Below are 18,762 nucleotides of genomic sequence, written 5' to 3'. Positions count from 1 at the left end.
AAGCAACGAGAAAAAAGTAAATTTAAAAATAAATAGCTTCCGTTTAATGATGCCGCTGTCGAAAAATCTCCTTCCAAAGGTGAAGGACTGCTGGCAAAAATTTTAATAACCATTATTTATTTATTCTCAAAATTTTGAAATGCCACCCAATTTCCTAAATTTTCGGTGATTAAGGAAAGCGCACTTTTAAAGCTTTAATACCATGAAAATTCTATTCAAGCATTTTTATTTCTTATTTTCTTGTAGAAAAGTTTAAAGAGTTAATTAAATCATTTTTAAGTAAAATGGGGTATTAGGAAATGTATTTCGGTCAAATTTTAATTTGTTAATTACAAAGAATAATTTTTCTTTGCTGATATCTATATATAGGAATTCTTAATTTCAATTTTGATTAAGATCTATTTAACTTAATTCTTTGATAACAAGCCTCGTAATATTTAATCTTTTCATGTCTCAGCCTTAATTCCTTTTTCGATTATTTTTTCGTTTCTTAAGCATACCTGCAGGGTTTTTCACATTTTCATTGAATACCGTAGAGAAACAACGTGGATTTTAAATTTTCAAGTTTAATCTTTTCATGTCTCAGCCTTAATTCCTTTTTCGATTATTTTTTCGTTTCTTAAGCATACCTGCAGGGTTTTTCACATTTTCATTGAATACCGTAGAGAAACAACGTGGATTTTAAATTTTCAAGTTTAAATTTTCTGCAGATTAGAAATAAAATTTTGTGGGCGGTTTTCTTCGCATGGATCGTCAAGACACGTAAAAGATAATCAGATTCTGAATTGCATTCCGAATGAAACTGAGGAAAAATATTAGCTTTTACTTAGGGTAAAGTATTCAAAGAAATCACCACAAGACTTCCAACAGCAGCATAGCTTTGCACCTTTATTTTATGCCGTCGAAACTTTTCAATGAAAATTACAAATATCAGCTAATTTAGGATCTCGGTGATATTAAAAACGAAAAATTCCTTGTAAAATATTTAAATAGTTTTATTTATGTTACTGCCTGGAAAAACAAAACAAAAACTTGGAAGAGCAGAAATTTTGAATTTTTGCAGTTTATTCTAAAATGCAGTCTCTAGCCAATTACTTTATTCTACTGCCAAATTTTGTCCACGAGCGTATTATTCAAGCGCTGCTGATTATGAGAAGAGATTTTTAAAAGTAAAATCATTTAAAAGGTATTTTAGAACCTTAAATGTTTATGTTGGGATTTACGATAACCTTTCTATCCCGTCTTCATTGAGTCAACTGGAGCAATCAAGCAGTCCTTTGCGATGCCATAGAGGCTTATGGGAACAAAAAATAAGCACACTTTTAATAAAATTTTAAATTGTTGAAATTAAAAATTTTCTTCACATATAAGCGTACAGCTTAAATTTATTTCTCTACATGTCATTTTTTTATTTTTTTTTAGTTATCTGTTTGCGATCAAGAGGGGCGTCAAATTCAGGGACCAAACCAGACGGCAAAATCCGAACCGCTCCGGGCAGCGAAACCTTACCTATCATCAGATCATTTTTTTCGTTTATCAAAGGGAAGCGAATGTACTGAACCTTGATGAATTGCAATCAAATGAACATTGGAAATTTAAAACCATGATAGGGCAATATCAGAGTAAATGAACAGTAACGATTATGTAGCATTACAGCGTAATATCTGTGCAAAAACGTATTAAAACCGGGCAAAACATGTATGCAGTTAGTATTTGAAAGAGAAAGAATTTATTCCGATATTAATTAGTAATTTAACAATCATGTAAGCGCAATTCAAGAGCAATTAGTCACAAATCGAGTACTGTAAGCTGAAGGTAAGAAAACAAAAATATCTATTTCATTGTATGAGAAAATATCGTTGATCTGTTCTTTATAGTCCACGTAAATAATAATGTTCACGCATGTTCTTCTTCTTTGCTTGCCGATTTAAATGTTAAGTTAGAATTGTTGGCTACATACAATCTAAGAAAGAGTTTGTTTTGAAAGAGCTTAAAATACAAACATTTCCAAGGATTCTAAAATAGTTTCACCTTATATCACGTACAATACGATTTATCAGTTTTTATTTTTAAATTACAATCATCAAATCATGATAAATTATTTTGTGATAACTTGCATTAATTCGTTAAATTTGATTCATTCGTAAACACATTCGGCTTTCTAATAAATTATTGAAAAATATGTCTGATGTCATAAACAAGATCATAAATTCAGACACTAGCAGTTTAACAGCAAGTAATCAAAAGAAAAAATATTGCATTCATATTTAAGATATTCCTTTCCACCTGGTATTTATTCATTAAAGATTTTGCAAAATTGAATTTCAGCTCAGAAAAACGTTGGAAAATAAATAAATTTTCATCCAATTTCTCTCTAAAAGCATATGAATATTCTGCCATAGGGAAAAGACGGGATTGATTCCTGAAGCACAAATGTTCAGATCCGTTTCTTAGGAATGGTATTTATTTCTTTTCTACCTACTTATAAAGAAATCAGATTATGATGAAATTATGTTCATTTATTTATGGGACATTTAAATTTAATGAAATCCTCTAGAGACATATATATAAAGGCGCAAGTTATTCTTAGATTCGATCTCTACTTCTTTTCAATGTTCTCCACTCGCAAAAGCTAATCTAGTAGATAGTAGAACATATTTAAAGTTTGAGATATTTTTTCAGTTTTTGAAGTAGTAAATGAATATAAATTCTATTTAACAATGAAGTAAATATTCAACAACTGTCAGAGTTTTATAAAGGACAAACTATTGTAGAAACGATGACATTTCCGGATGATAAAATTTAACGAAATATACTTATATGAGATCAGTTATTCCTTTTCTTTGTGTGTGCATAACATGTAAACTTGACTTAAATAATCATATAATGTAGTAGAACGTTCCTTTCGATTACAACAAATACTAGATACATTGGTTTGAATTATTTATTCCTTTTACTGCCTTTAACGTTACACGATAAATGTCTCATTTCTAATTTAGAGCTAAAAGTTATTATTATATTAAATATTCATAATCGTAAAGCTTTTAAAAATTACTGTGCAGTCTGCTTTATATAATGTTCATAATACATCTCTTAACTTTTGAATACAAGCCTTTTGATATACATTCTCATTCATGAAACTAGATTTGCAGATTAACAGATTTACCAGCTCTAATCTAAAAACGAGAATTTTTGTAATCCATTTCTTCGGTGGAAGTTTTATTGTTTAATATTCGTGAATCAAAGGTGTGTTGCTTAGATCTAATGTACTATGTACAAAATGATCTATGTACAAAATTCTCTTTACTATATTCAAAGTAGCTAGCCTTCCGAGGCACCGGAGAAGATTTCTTCGTCGAAGAGTTAAACATTAAACAAATAATTACGCATTGAGTTGATAGTGAGTAGAATATTCTTGCTAATTAGTACTGTACAGCTTTAAATCTAAAGGATAACTGGACCGTATCTCTTTCAGATGCTAGAAGAATCCATATAATTGTGTGACAGATATATGTTTACTTTAGTGAATGTATTTTTTTTATCATTTATAATGAGCCTATTTAAACTACGTGGATAATGAAGTTAAATATTTTGTTATAATAAAACCAACAAAAATTCTGATGCGGACACCACGTGACTTCCTTATACGGCCTATTAAATTATACGCATTTTTTTTGCTGCATTTCACTTACTTATTTCCTTGAATCCGACTTTTTTCTTCGAATTTTTTTAGAGATATGTTTCGCATTCAATTAATCAGCTCTCACTTCGCCGCAAGGGAATAAATAGCTTCATTAAAAATTGAAAAATAGAGAAAAACATAAAACACTAAATACAGTTAAAACAATTGAAAAAAAAATTGCAATTAAAATTAGAGCTGCTACGCAAAAACAAGCAATGCGACCAGTGGGCAAGAAAACAGATTTTTCAGTGCGCAAAACTGAAAGTTTACTTTTGGTCCCACTTGGCAAAAAGACGCTGAAGGAGTAAAAAGTGATTTAATTCACTGTCCTGCTAAGTTTCAAATGTAAACCAATATGGCTTCTAAGTTAGGCTTAGCCGCACCTGAACAACATTTAAGTTATTGATAATTTTAAAACTATTGCATGAAGATTAGTTAAAGGCATAAAAAACTTAGCCGGAACACAAAAATGACATAATTCAGTCGTTTTTAAAGTAAAAAATGCACAATTTACCAACATAAAAAACTGAACTCACCGAGTCGTGTAACAGAGAATATATATACTTTGGATGTGGTTTATTGCAACCAAAAAGGGAGGTGCAGAACTACATGTTATAACCGTCCTATGTACAAAATTTCAACGTTCTGATACTACTCGTTTTTGAGTTACACGAGATACATATACATACGTACAGATGTCACAAAAAAAATCTCTTCTGATTCCATTTTAAATCCATTTTGCAATCCGTTTTGGGAAAGGGAACTTTTATTTTGTCCTTACATACAGACGCCAAGCAAAAACTCGTAAAACTGCATACGAAAGCTATCGAAATGTATATTTTCGGTGAAATATCGTACCCGGAATTTTTCGGTACGATTACAGTATTTCCTTTGTAAAAAGAAGTAATACATAACATACGTTTTTCGGCAAAATTAAAAGACAAGTTTGTTTAAGTATAAAATCCATTTCGATTTCAATTAAAATAAGGTTTTATTTTTATTTCATCAAAATTAAACAAACAAATTTATACTTATATGTAGTTTATTTCGGGGTATATTTTAAGTCATCTACTTGCCGAATATCTATCTCATTTAATCAAGTCAAGAAGAAAAGAAAAAAAAAAAAAAAAAAAAAAAAGAAAAAAAAAAAAAAAAAACGACGACGCATCACGATGCACCGAGAAGATATAAAGCAAATTGGACACAAATTGATATGCATACAGGTTTCAACGGAAATGCAAAATTTTACATTTTGGCTGCCAATGAATGAACGGTTGTCGCTACAGCGCATCTGATCTGCGCAAGTGGCAGGATATTTAAGAGGAGAAATTACGATTCCAGGTCATTAATTCTTCACGAATTTCATTCCGTGTACTCTAGTAGACAGTAACTATGTCTCGCATACAGGTGCGCGAACGATATGCGCAGATGTCAGAATTTGAGAGAGGTCGCGTAGTTAGGCTCAAAGAAGCTCAAAAGGCCAAATGCGCACAAATAAATGGGAACTTGCATTGTTAATAAATAATATTAATATAAACGGAAAAAATAAAGAGAGACAAGGAATATTTTAAAGAAATTTAAAATAATTCTTTCTTGAATATTTTATCTATTAAATAAATTATTCGCATAGAATTTATAATATACAATAGAGGTAAAAATAAATTTGAACTGAATCAGTCCGAAATAACAATAGTAAGAGAAGTACGAGGAAAAGATATATTTAACCTTGCTTTATTTTTTTTAAATATGTTTTTCTAATGAATTACAATGTTAAATGTGTAATATGTTTTATAATGCGAAATCTAGTTTTATAATGAAGATTCAAAAGCTCGTAAACATTTTAATAAACTCTTAAAAACTATTTTATTAGAATGGGTAGTTATTCTTTCTTAAAATTGTCAAAATTGTTTTAGAATAACATATTCTATGAGTTTTTATTAATCATAAACAATTTAAACGCACAATTAAATCTGATTTCCAGTATTTATAATTACCAATCTATTCCAACTGCATATTAAGGCTATTAAATATATCTATCTATATGTACTGAGAGAGTGAGAGGTCAATCATTAAAAAAAAAAAAAAAAATTAAAAATTAGATAGAAGTTGCAGAATGAATGTGAATATAATAGAATATAATAAAATAGAGCAGATATCTACTACAAGTAACAACCACCTAACATGAAAAAAGCACAAATCATAAAGCATGAAGCATAAACTTGGAAATCAAATCTTTAAAAGGAACGTAAACTTAAAAAAAAAAAAAAAAAAAAAAAAAAAATAGAAAAACTTAATAATTCTTTGATATTTGTTAATAAGCAGCCCAGCAAAGCCACGTTATTGAATTATATCTGAGTGAATTCTTACACTTTAAAACTCTTCCTACAGTAGCATTGGGAAAGAAAATGCTTCTCAGCTCATAATTTTTAACTCATCCTACTTTCCCTTTAGTTCGTCAAGGATATAAAATGACGTCGTGCAAGGTGGCATTTAATTTAAAGTTGCTTACTATTATACGTAATATAACTATTTTTTTTTGCAGTGTTTGCTGTATCATTTGTAGCCTGTTTTATTTGATGAATTTCAATTCTCTTAGTTATCTGACATGTGGTGTTCCTCCGTCTTCCTCAAATGATGAATGAGCAACAATTTCAAATTTTGAAATATTCCTTAATGTTTCAATAGTTCTTTCTTAGACTATAAGCATATCGTAGACACTAGTAAAGTTTTCAAAGGCAAAAATTAGTCTTCCCGAGCGAATTCCTAAATAACCTGAACCTGAAATGTACTTTGATAACGAGCAAGTCAGTGATCAATACAAGCTGTAAGTCTATTTCGTAATTGTGGCGTTTCCGTGACAAATGGATCTATGTGGGTCAAATGCTGAAGTGAAAAAGGAAAAAGGCGAAGATTTTTTTTAGACTTTAATTTTTACTGAACTAGAGTTGCAAGAGACCCCATAACTTACTATTCTCATTCCCTTGTATCTAATGAAATGTAGTGTGCAGCATCGTCGTTTAAGGCAGGGAGTGAGCCATGTCCTGGGAACCTGCACTCGAAACCTCAATTTCTTTCGGAGGAAAACAGATGGCCCACTGTACTCTCTACAGAAAACATACAGGGTGGAGTTATACAAACCACCTTTAAAAGAGACTGGTTCTGAGTGCAACCCGCCAGAGCAGGGAAGTAGAAACCCGGTTCGTGTTTTGTGCATGGCATGTCCCAGTGGCGAGAATGTCAGAGTTAAACTCAGCTAGGATATTGTACGACGCTGCAAGATGAGTTAAGAGATCCTATAAGCATTTCCTCTGCTTCAACCAATGTACTTTATATTGTAGAGACTTTTTTTTTTTTTTTTTTTTTTTTTTTTTTTTTGAAAGCAGGAGAAATGAAAAATGTGCGATACCCTCGCCGGGACTCGACACACGGACCTCTCGAAATGCGCGCCGAGTGCGCTTGCCATTACACCACGAAGGCATGCTAAGAAGGCGGGAGAAATACCTTATAATATAAGTGGTTGAAGACAATCTTTCAAAGTACAAGTAACGCATGCTTCATGCTTGCACACGAGTAACATTAAAACATTTATTTCAAAAGATATACAATTACTATAAAAATTTCGCAGAGTTCTATAAATGGCAGTCTACTACGTTTTAATCTGCACAAGTAGCTGGTCTAGTAATAAACATTGTAGAAAACTTTTCGCTGTATTTAAAAACTTGTAAATGAAACAACAATCTTATTACTTCACCGGAAATCATAATTTATGCTTGAAAATTTGTACTGAAAAAAAGAATTTTCCCACGTAAAAAATAGAGAGTTAACTGAAATTTTAATTTTAATATTAATCGAACTAATTGTTTAGACATATACTGAATGCTCAGTGATCAGCGTATTAACAATTCGGCTTATTAATTTTTTATAATACTTTTCTTTTGAAATGTTCTCTTGATTTCAGAAATGAATAGTTTTTATCCTTTTACCACCGCTTTTATAAGAAAGGCTTTTTATTTTAGTATGGCGGCTTTAAAAAACCGAAGTGGCAGACTGATTCTCTTTTCATAACAGACAGAAAAATGCAGGAAAGATTAGTATTTAACAGCTACTGTTATGGGCATAAATGTTACTATTTTTAAGTATCTATATTGCAATTAATAAAATTTAGGTATTAACAAACAATGTTCAGAAAATTCAAAAATACAAAATAATGATAAAAGTACAATATTTCCATTCTTCTCAGAAATTATAATTAAAAAATTCCATGTTTCCATTTTTCTCGACCATGATTTAAAAACTTTTCTCAAATACTAAGTGTGTTTGAGTTTTATCAACCAATTTAATAAATAAAATTATTCGCAATCTTTTGAAACGCATGATCCCGATAAAAACTTTCGTTAATGTATTTAAGTAGGACAAAGTTTTTATGTGTCAGTATGGAACACGAATATTGGACAAAGAGGAGAATAAAAGACTAAGTTTAAGTTTTGCATTAAGGAATATTCTACTTATATTATAAAATAACAATTTTCATAATGCCTCCCTTTTGCAAATTCAACATATGTGAAGAATTTATTTTTCTAACGCTAACATAATCTAAAAGTATTAGCTGACTGCGCATCTGCATTTACTTTGCCCCTCCCATATCCACGAAATTTTTCAAAATTTCACTTTTTATTCCCCAAAATGGAGAATAATGTAAGTGAGTACGCAAAAAAGTTATTAAATTACGGTGCATTTTTAAATATATAAAGAATTTTCGCTGTAGACATGGACATTTAAATGCTTAGAGATTTCTTCCTAAAACCTATCATTCAAGTTTCTTTCGTGAACATTTCAAATCTTGAATATTAAAAAGTTTGGATATGCTAGGAGAGCATAAGAATTTTAAAGAGAATTAGGTGGGACCTAGCCCAAAAACAGGGTTCGGAAACACTGCTTTAGACAAATAGTCCTGCGTGCTTTGCCGAATTCCAAAACGGTCCAAAATTTCAATTACTCTAATATATTTATTAAGCAGTTAAAATGTAAAATGCCATTAATAACACAAAAGAATTACATAACAATGATTGCGAGGATTTAAAGCAATTATTGATAATAATCGAGTTTTAGAGAGAGAAAAAAATGTCATTCTTATCTTGTTTCCATTTATTTCACGCCTTATCTTGACTAACGTAGTATTTCACAGCCTACCATGTAAGGATCTTAAGTTTTACTAACGTTTATTTTTATTTTAAATCTTTAATATCACTTCTTATTTTCTACTTCCGGCCAGAATTAAAAGCTTTAACTTATTTATGCAAATTTTGTCTGGCGAACGCCAAGTACTTAAGTTGTGGCTTTTTGCCAAGCGAGAGAGAGGAAGGAGTTAGTCGAAGCAGGCCGCTTACCTTAGCAGTTTTACTCGGTTGCTGGTTGCCTTCCAGGCCAGAGGTTTAATCCTCGTGATAATTTTAAACGTATTGTAGCGTTAACAGTTCTCTGTACTACATACGGCTTCCTGTTAATATACGGCCAATCTTTCACGTAGGCCCTTGTTTATTATTCCAAAGTTAAGTTAGAGTTTAGTTAAATATTTTTATATTCTTACGTTCAGACCACAAGTAGTTGGTCTCTGTATTCCGAAGTACGGAAATTATTGTAAAGAGTGAAAAATAAAGGGTTTCGTATACCCTTCCTGTGTATCTTGTCTACTTCCCACATTTATTGGACACAGCTTTAGTAAGCTCCCTGTTCCGAGTCAGGTCCTTGCATGTTCCCAAAGAAAGTAAGGAGAAACACTGAACCTGATAACCATATCAGCATTGTAACTTTTTTAGATGTGATTGTAAGCAATGTTTTAGAACTTCGCTAATTTGCGTGAATTTAGGTCAATTTTGTAATAGAGGTACAATAGAAAACCTACTGAAGAAATTAGGACCATGACATTTGGAGAAATGGCCAGTGTGAATTTTACATAAGCCTTTACTTTTATTTAAAGACTGAATCCTTTCTAAACCCGCAAGAAATCATGCAAACTTTTACAAAAGTTTCGCTCATCATTCTTAATCTAAACACAACTACATATTATGTACTATTTTAGTTTTCAGAAGATGGTCCCTGAATTTAACTTTGCTTCTAAATCCTTTTTGTTCTATCCTTGAAGAGAATATGCTTCCATCAATAGGCCAATAAGAACAACGCAAGGTAATTTAAAATTTAACGACACTATTTATTAAGCGCATTTGTGGGACGCGAGAAGTACTCTGGAAATGTTAGACAAAGAGCATTAACGTTTGACATCCATGTAATAAGCTCCAAGAAAGAAGTCAATAGATTGTTTGCAGTGTTTCCCAAGAACAGCGTCTTTTATTTTCCTCGTTCGTGATTTTGCTTGCGGTCGTAATTGACAGTAATTACTCATGAAATAATTAGTCACATGTACGATCGTCACCAGCCTTGTTAAGCAATCCATCAATATAATGTTAGGCACACCCTACTACACACTTATCATAGGTAATGAAGCAACTAAAAATTACTGCCCCTGGTTACCTAAATGTAACAGTCTCTGATTTCAAAATCTATTCGTTTCTTTTGCCTAGAGCAAAATTTTACAATTCAGAAGTTTTGGAAGATTGCTAACTTAATTGTAATCTTGAATGCCAATACTGTGTTAGAAGTTAATAATGCACAAAATTTCGTTCACGGAAAATTTTAAGGTATTTCGAATAGCTATGGATTGATTATTAATTTCCAAAAACCCTAGGTAAATTATTATTTAGAGTTACAAAAGTCCAATCTAGATTTTTAATTGTAACGGTGAAGTGATTCTCTAAATTTAAGTTGAGTGGCAGGTATTCGAAGTCTGTTTGCTTTTTTGAACGGCATAAAATGACTGAACATTTTATTACACTGAACATTTTATTTCATCTGAAATATTATCTTAATATCTCATAAGTTATGTTAATATCTCATTCGTTATATTTATTTCGTAAAACAGTAATCATACTTGATGGAAACTTTCTCAGATTTACGAGTCAATTTCATGTGCAGTCTGTCCCGAATGACGCACAAAGAAATTTTATCCAGTAAAATTAATGGCACTGTAATAAATATAGCTATTGTTTTTTATTATAGATAATACGAAGACTGTGGTTACGTCTATTAATAAAAAGGGGATGTTTTGCATGTTTGCGTAAATTTATGTAGGTAGTTATGTGCGTATGCATATTTTATTGAATGTATTTTTAATCTAACAATACTTTGTATCACAATGCTTTGTTTTTATTAATTTTTTAATCTTTGTTAGTTTTTGTGTTCTAATTTATTACAGCTCTGGGGATATATCTTGTCCATTTCACCCTTCTTTTTTAAACTGGGAGTGTCACATTTATTCTTATGAATTTTATTAGTTTATTGTGTCATATATATGTAACTATGAGCAAATATTCATTGATATTTAGTATTTTTAGTGAATAGAAAAAAAGATGTTGTTGTTGTTCTTATTTTCGATTCCATATTTAATAGAAGAATAGTTGTCAGAGCCTCAAAGAGGTTGAAATTCGGCTAGCCATACATATTGAGTGTTGTGCCATATTGAGTATTTGTGCCAAAGACACTATACATTTACAAATATCCATGATTTCCCGGGATACGATCCCGGGCCTATCAGCACAGCAGTCAGAGTCGCCGACCACTATTTAGTATGAGTGGTGCATGATAAGAGATATTATAAAGTTTATGAGGCGTGCGTAACAAACTGCGTCGCCAAGCTGGTGACTGACGGGGATTTTCTGTCAAAGTCGGTGGCAATTTGGAACGCTGAAAAAATACTTCTTTGTAGGTTTCTAACCCATATGGCAAGGCTTTTCTAAAACATTCCCGGTAGTCCCCATTTTTCATAATCGCCTTAGCTGAAATGTAAAACAAGAAGAATCAGAGAACACTGAAACAGTTTATTTGAGTCAATCCGGAGTTCAGTAGACTTCCAATAATTAATGTTTGCTAACTCCGCCCGGTGAATGAGTTTGTAGTGCGATTCCGACTAAACGTATGACTTATCGTATCGACACAACACCGCCAAGATTACAATCGTCCTTGATGGAACGATGCAGAATTGAATGTCACTCCAGTGAGAAGTTTTTCTGGAGAAAAATAGAGATAGTTATAAACATAAGAAGAAAAATAATAAAATAGATACATAAAAGAACACAAAAAATTACATGGATAGATTTTGCAGTATTTCACAGCAACAGTATTACAAATGGAACATAATAATCCTTATAAATATCATTAATTTCAATTGTCGACATGAACAATACCGATTCATACCATTACGCATATTTTTAAGTAGAACATTATCATGCTTGCTATAGGTATTTACCTAGTATCAAGATATATGTAGAAGCTCACTAGAAAACAACATAAAACAGTATACAAGAACAAAGTTGAACAGCCACAGGAACTAAGATTCAATACACGTGAAATAAAGGGAAAATTTACTTATTGACAGTGAGTGCTCTTTTATTGGGATCAAGCGTAAGATATTTATTATGTGTTAAAAAGTGGTATTTGTCGATTCTCTTAATGTTATCTTTATATGATTTTTCCGTTTGTCATAACTTTGCTTAGATTTGTAGTAAATACTGAAGTTTCCCTCCTCTTCAAACCTAGCTTACTTATATCCACATGAGCCGTCAGTAACACGAGTTCGTATGAGTCATAAATTTGTTTTAATTACTGGTAACATTTACTTGAAAGTAATCAAGACTTTACGAGGAATTCATATTACAGGTTCTTTTCTTCAATCTGAAATATTGGGTTGGCAACTAAGTCCCCGCCGTCTTAAATAATGTTTGTTAGAAGGTTATTTTTCAATAAACATATACAAGTATTTAATTAAGAATGTATTCTCTTTGTTGTTTACAACGTTTTCCTAACTTTTAACAAGTTTTTCAATACCTCGTTGGTAGAAATCACCTGTTTGAGACTCAAAAAATTCATCCAACCAAGCTCTCATTTCTGCATTAGTATTGAAAGAAACCCCCCACATAGCATTCGAAAGAGGTAAAAATCCGTTGGTGCCAAATCGGAAGAGTATGGTGGATGTGGCAGCACTTCCCAACCATGAGTTTGAATGGCTTTCTTGGTTGTATTGGCGATATGAGGGTGGGCGTTGTCGTGCAGCAAAAGAACACCTTGCTGCCGATTAGGTCTTTCCGCTTCAATAGTAGGGTTGAGTCGTTCAATTTGTTGCACATAGCGAGCCGCGTTGAACGTTTGGTTCCTTTCACACAATATGAAATGGAGAATCCCTTCCCAGTCCTACCAAACGCACAACGTCGTTTTACGCGGATGAGCGTCCTGTTTTGCGCGTGGGCTCGATTGTTTACCGGGGCTAAGCCATTCCATTCATGTATAGGCTGTTTCACATTCATGTATAGGCACCATTTTTCATCGCCAGTAACGATTCGGTAAAGAAATCGTTCCTTGTGTTCATGGGTTGCACGGTGACGAGCAAGTAAACCAGCGGAGATTGTGGCTCGTTGATTTTTGTTGGTGACACTTAAAGTGTGAGGCACCCATGCTCCACATTTCTGAACTTTGCCCATCGAGTAAAAGTGCTTCTCTACAGTAGCATGGGAGCAATCCATTGTCTCTGGGGCCCACCAGCGGCCGAGCGGTAAGATCGCTGAACACTGGTAGTTCGGTCCGAGGTTCGAATCCCGCGAACGGGCTGGCTGAATGGGTGTTTTCGTGGTTTTTTCCATGTGTAACGTGTATACGAGCCAGTTTCCCTTAGAAAGTCCTCCACGAAGGCATCCCTTCCCTTAGGCAGATAGCCCTCGAGGCTTTGCCGTAATTAAATAACCTAACCTAACCATTGTCTCTGCCAGTTCCCTTGTTGTTTGACGCGGATTTTCATGCAAAATGTGGTTCAATCGCTTTTTATCGAACTCAACTGGACGTCCAGAACGAGGTGCGTCTTTGAGGTTAAAATTTCCTTTTTTGAACTTTGCATACCAATCACGGGCGGTTCTTTCAGCTATAGCACCCACTCCATGCACAGCACAAATGTTGCGAGCAGCTCCTGTGGCATTAGAACCTTTAATAAAGGCAAAAAGAAGGAGGTGTCGAAAATGCTCATTCTTCTCAAATTGACATTCCATGTTGATGATCTGTAAATAACAAAAAATGTATCTTAGTAACAATGAAACATATATTTAGGTAGAACAATATACTCTCTTTCGTTTGATGTACAACTTCGTGCCAAAAATATTTAATGTGATACAGATTTTTACAATTCAAGAAAAACGGCGAGAACTTAGTTGCAAAACACGTAGAATAAATTTTGAGGCAGCAGATCAAAATATTTTTGCGCCTACTGAATAAGTACTTTCCTAAAGAAATTTACTTAATCATCAACTATGCTAGGCTGTTTGTCAAACTGGCAAACAGCATAGAAAAATCTAAATGTATCTAGTTAGAAGCTTCCAATGAAGTCTAGAAAAACACATTTAAATTCCTTTAAATGCATAAAATGGTTTTTAATAATTTCGATTGCAGATAATGTTTACCGTCTCTTGTGAAATTATTGAGTTGCGTATTAAAATAAACTGAAACGTTATTTTACCATGTTAAAATTAAATTGTAAATAAGTATGAATAATACAGTATTTCAGATATATTTCGGGGGGTTTACACATTTTTAGAAAATTTCAATAAATAATTTTAAAAAACAATTGCTCTGTAATAAACATTTCTGACAATAGCATATTATTTGAAATGAGAAATATCATCTACTAATTTTCAGTTTATTCGTCTTTCAAAATGTAGCATATAGAAGAGCTGTGAGTTGAATGATATGTTTTTATGCTTTTATAAGTGAAATATTTCTTCCACAAGTTAAATTGGAAGATATGAAAAAGGATTATGCGACAAAAAACGTTTTTACAAGAGCATTAAAAACAATCCGATTACTTACAAAAATGTCCTAAGACGTTTAAAAAAACCTCAATTTACATGGATCCTAGTTGCATCGATCTCAAAATTTTCTATTGTTGACTTCCATCATTCTTGTGAGGAACTCGATAGTTTGCTGTTGCTCCTATAAAATTTGACTTTTGTCACATTGACATTTTACAGCTTTCAATTGAATTCAAAAACGGTATGAAATGCATGGTATTAAAATTTCTAAATGCAAAATAAGAAACATTATTAATCGGAAAGAGAAAAGCCGTCAATCATTACTTCTATATGGGAAGCAGATTCCAAATGAATACCCGAAAGAGGGACGTACTGTTTCGTTGGTAGCAAGAGACAATCTGCCGAAGCAGAAACCAATTACAGATCTTTAAGTATGTCTGTAGCAGCAATAAATAAAAAAAAAAAAACCAAAATTAAACTAAAAAAAATGAAAGACATAATGATCGCCACCTTTTGTTAAGGGTTGTGGTTCAATGCAGAACAATTTGTAGAACTCTGTATGAAAAATATTCAGTAGAAAGTAAATGGAAATACATTGTGGCCCTTGATGAGACATAGGTTTACCTAAATGACTGCAAGACCAAAATTATTATAAGCGTATAAACGTGACAACCTGTTTCCGTCAAGTTAAGAAAAGTTTCAGTAAGGGGCTGAGGATTGTCGTAGGATTCTCATACAGTGGGGAATAAGAAAAAAAAGAAAGGGGAAATATGTTAAAGTCAACTCGGTACTTACAGATGAAACTTCCATTTCTTTATCCTAATGACTTTTAAACACTGAAACTTCACGAAAACAAAGCAACAAGTCATGCTTGGAAATGTACCACTACATTCCTTGAAACAAATTGAAGACCGATACAGGTATTGTGTATATTCCTCTTAAACATATCCTTACGAAGTTCCCTGGCTTTTACTATTCTGTGTTTGCTCTTTCTAAGCGCAAACCCCACACGATTGCTGGACTGTGAAAAGTAGTGTAAGAGGAATGGAAATCAATACCCCCGGAAATTTTAGAAAAGGTCCGTCTATAAAGGAAATCACGTGGAGTTGTACAATACAGAGAAGGGATATCACATCGAATGTTTACAAAATAGGCTTTGCGTTTTAAACATTAAATAAACGGCCCTGAAATCGTTTTAAAAATATATGAAATTCTTTCCATATTGATGGGCACATTTGTAGTTCGGCTCTTGTTCCTTTAAGTTCAAAATGAACATGTTTTATAGCATTAATTTATGTCATATCCATAACACTATTTGAAGGAGGAGGTAACATTTAGATATTAGAACTCAGACTAAAAGAAAGAAACATTTTCTTAATGCTATCTTTCTTCTTATATACATAAAACGCAAGATGTTTTGCGAATTTAACATTTTTCGTCGTAAAAAACTGCAGCATTCAGGAAATGATTGGAACCGTAGGACTCCTTAATTAATTGCAGATTCTCTGTTCAGCATACATATTATTAAAAGAAAAAGAGCTTTTTTTTTCATTTTAAAAGCATAAAATCTCCTACCCTAACAAGGGAAATAACTTCATAAACTGGCAAAATCATGTAAAACATATGCCACACTACAGTGTTTCAATTCAAAAGCTACCATTTAAATAACATATAGCATGTAGCTGCCATTTTCCTCGAAAAGTGTTTGATCCGCCTGTCTTTGAATGTTTCCCAAATCGATTTCAAAAAGTAAAATGATATGTCTGTAATAGTTTGTTTTCTCTATAATTTAAAAGGTAGTTTCTAGTAACAAAATAGCCAGTATTATATTTTGTTTTCTTCTACAGAAACATAAATGTTTCTTCATGACTTCTGCAGACTAATCGAATTTTTCTTAGGATTTCCAAGTATAGTTCAAGTTTCATATTTTACGGACTAAATAAGCTAAGTGATGCTCCATGAAAACAATATCACCTTCTGATATTAAAAATTAGAATAAAATATATAAATTGAGTGCAAAATTGAGAAAATATAAGAAAAGTACACTACCACTAAATTTGGAAGAAACTTTAAAAATAAAACTATTACAAAAGATGAGATGAATTCAAGTTGTGAAATGTAGTTTTGCCTAAAGACATGAAATTTGATATAAAGCACTACTGAACACATACCAGAGTAATTATATATCAAATGAGTTGGACATATGTCATGCAATGAAGTTTATTGAGGAATTTCATAAGTTAAACATTTAAAGAAGATTTTCAAAAGGTAAATTTCTTATTAATGACTCAAAAAGTAAATTTCTTATTAATGACATTTAGTATGATTATTATGAGAGAAGCAAAGAAACGTAGTGTAAAAATTAGGATAACTAAATAAAATATATTGTTGACTGCAGTTTTGTTGAAATGCACTCCAACGTTATTTTTTTGCTTGAATGATAAAGCTGTGTGAGAGAGCTATAGAGTATTATAAAGGGTACATTTATTCTTTCAACCACGCATTGGAGCATTGGATTCAAAGAATAGATATGGGGCTCATTACGAATTTTTAACAGACTTTTGATAGGTCCGAGTATGCGAGATGTTACTATGGAGAAAAATTTCGGAAGATTCTAAGAAATCTAGAAAGGGACAAACAAATAATTTTGAAATGCGACAAATGATTTTGAAGTTGACAATCGAAAGCGAAGACATTTTAGCAACAATATAGTGCTGTGGTAAATGTTTTGTATTTTCTGATTACATAACATATGTATTAAATTATCCTGATTTTTATTGTATTTGGGGTTATTCTGCAAAAGCAAAACTGGGTTCACCAGGAATTTATCATTTCAAAAGGGCAAATGGACACTGCACTAATACCAAACCACCCGCACACTGAATTTCTTGTGAAATGATTTTTTTGTTTCGACATGAATCTACTTGGAACCCATATTCCTACATTGGGAATTCCTGAGTACTTCAGACAGAGGCTTCACGAATTCCATTTTTCAAATTTTAAAATATAAACTCATTTATTCTGATTCGTGAAGTTTTCAAGCAAACGGTCGCTAGTAGTTGCATGAGAAAGATTTAATTAAATAATGTTATAATATATATTCTAATTTAATATTTTTGGGCTTTCTGAGCTTCAGAGATTCAATCACAGAATCGTTACTTCCCTTACCCTCCGTATCAGGTTTTGTGATTCCAAAGTCGTAAGCAGGATAATTTTACATCTGCCTAATTTTTGGATACGTTTTAAGCACAATACTGTTATTTCTTAATGTACGGAAATTACATTAAGTTAATAACTTCCATTTATGCAAGATATTGATACAGCCATAGTTGAGATTATCGCTCTTTTTAATTCTATTTTATATCTTTGTACAAAGTAAGAAAAATACTAAAGTTTTAAGTTTTCATAAAGTTAAAATACTGAAATATAAAGTGAAAAACTTCATAATTAAGTTAAATTTCAAAAGTATTCATTAAGAGTTAAAGAGAAATAAAAATTGATCTAAGTTAAGCAATGCAACGAATTCTGATAAATTCTGTCCTTGATATTCAATATTTTTGTCGTATTTGTAATGAACATTTTTATGTATATTGCCAGCTTGTAAATTTCTTCAGATACGTCTAATATTTTGAATCGATCTCATATATATTTGGTACTTTTCTCATTATCGCATTCGATAACTCACTATTAGAATTCTAGTCATGCAGAGAGATAGAGGATAAAGTAAACAAACCAGGTTCTGAGGTAATGTAAACTTCGAGCAATTAAGCGGTTCCATCTGGCTATGCAGCACAAAACATTTAGTGGGTAACGTCCCCGGTTTCCTAAGCAGGAGCGAAGCTCTAAGTGCCCCATTCCTCTATATGCCACCCCTTCACCTCAGTGACATAGCATTTAGACCACCGATTGATGCACTTGGAGAGCATATTATACATTCCCAAAGCAGCGCAAAATTTACATTAAGCACAGATATTAAACACTCACTTCTGGCCCTATGACCTGTACTCTTACCATGGTACTAATCAGGATTGCAGCAAACGTCTGCATCCCCACGGTAGAGCAATCAGCACGGAGAGCCGCGATTGCTAAGGCGCAGAGTAATGATGGCAGGGATTTGAGCTCAGACGTTCGTAATTCGTGCATCGTAAAATGAACTTAATAACTATTTATGAAGCTCGA

This window comes from Stegodyphus dumicola, chromosome X1 (assembly GCF_044657685.1).
Source record: "Stegodyphus dumicola isolate Sdum_Otavi_A_Nest chromosome X1, ASM4465768v1".
NCBI classification, from domain to species: Eukaryota; Metazoa; Arthropoda; class Arachnida; order Araneae; family Eresidae; genus Stegodyphus; species Stegodyphus dumicola.
Note: the sequence above shows the minus strand (reverse complement) of the source record.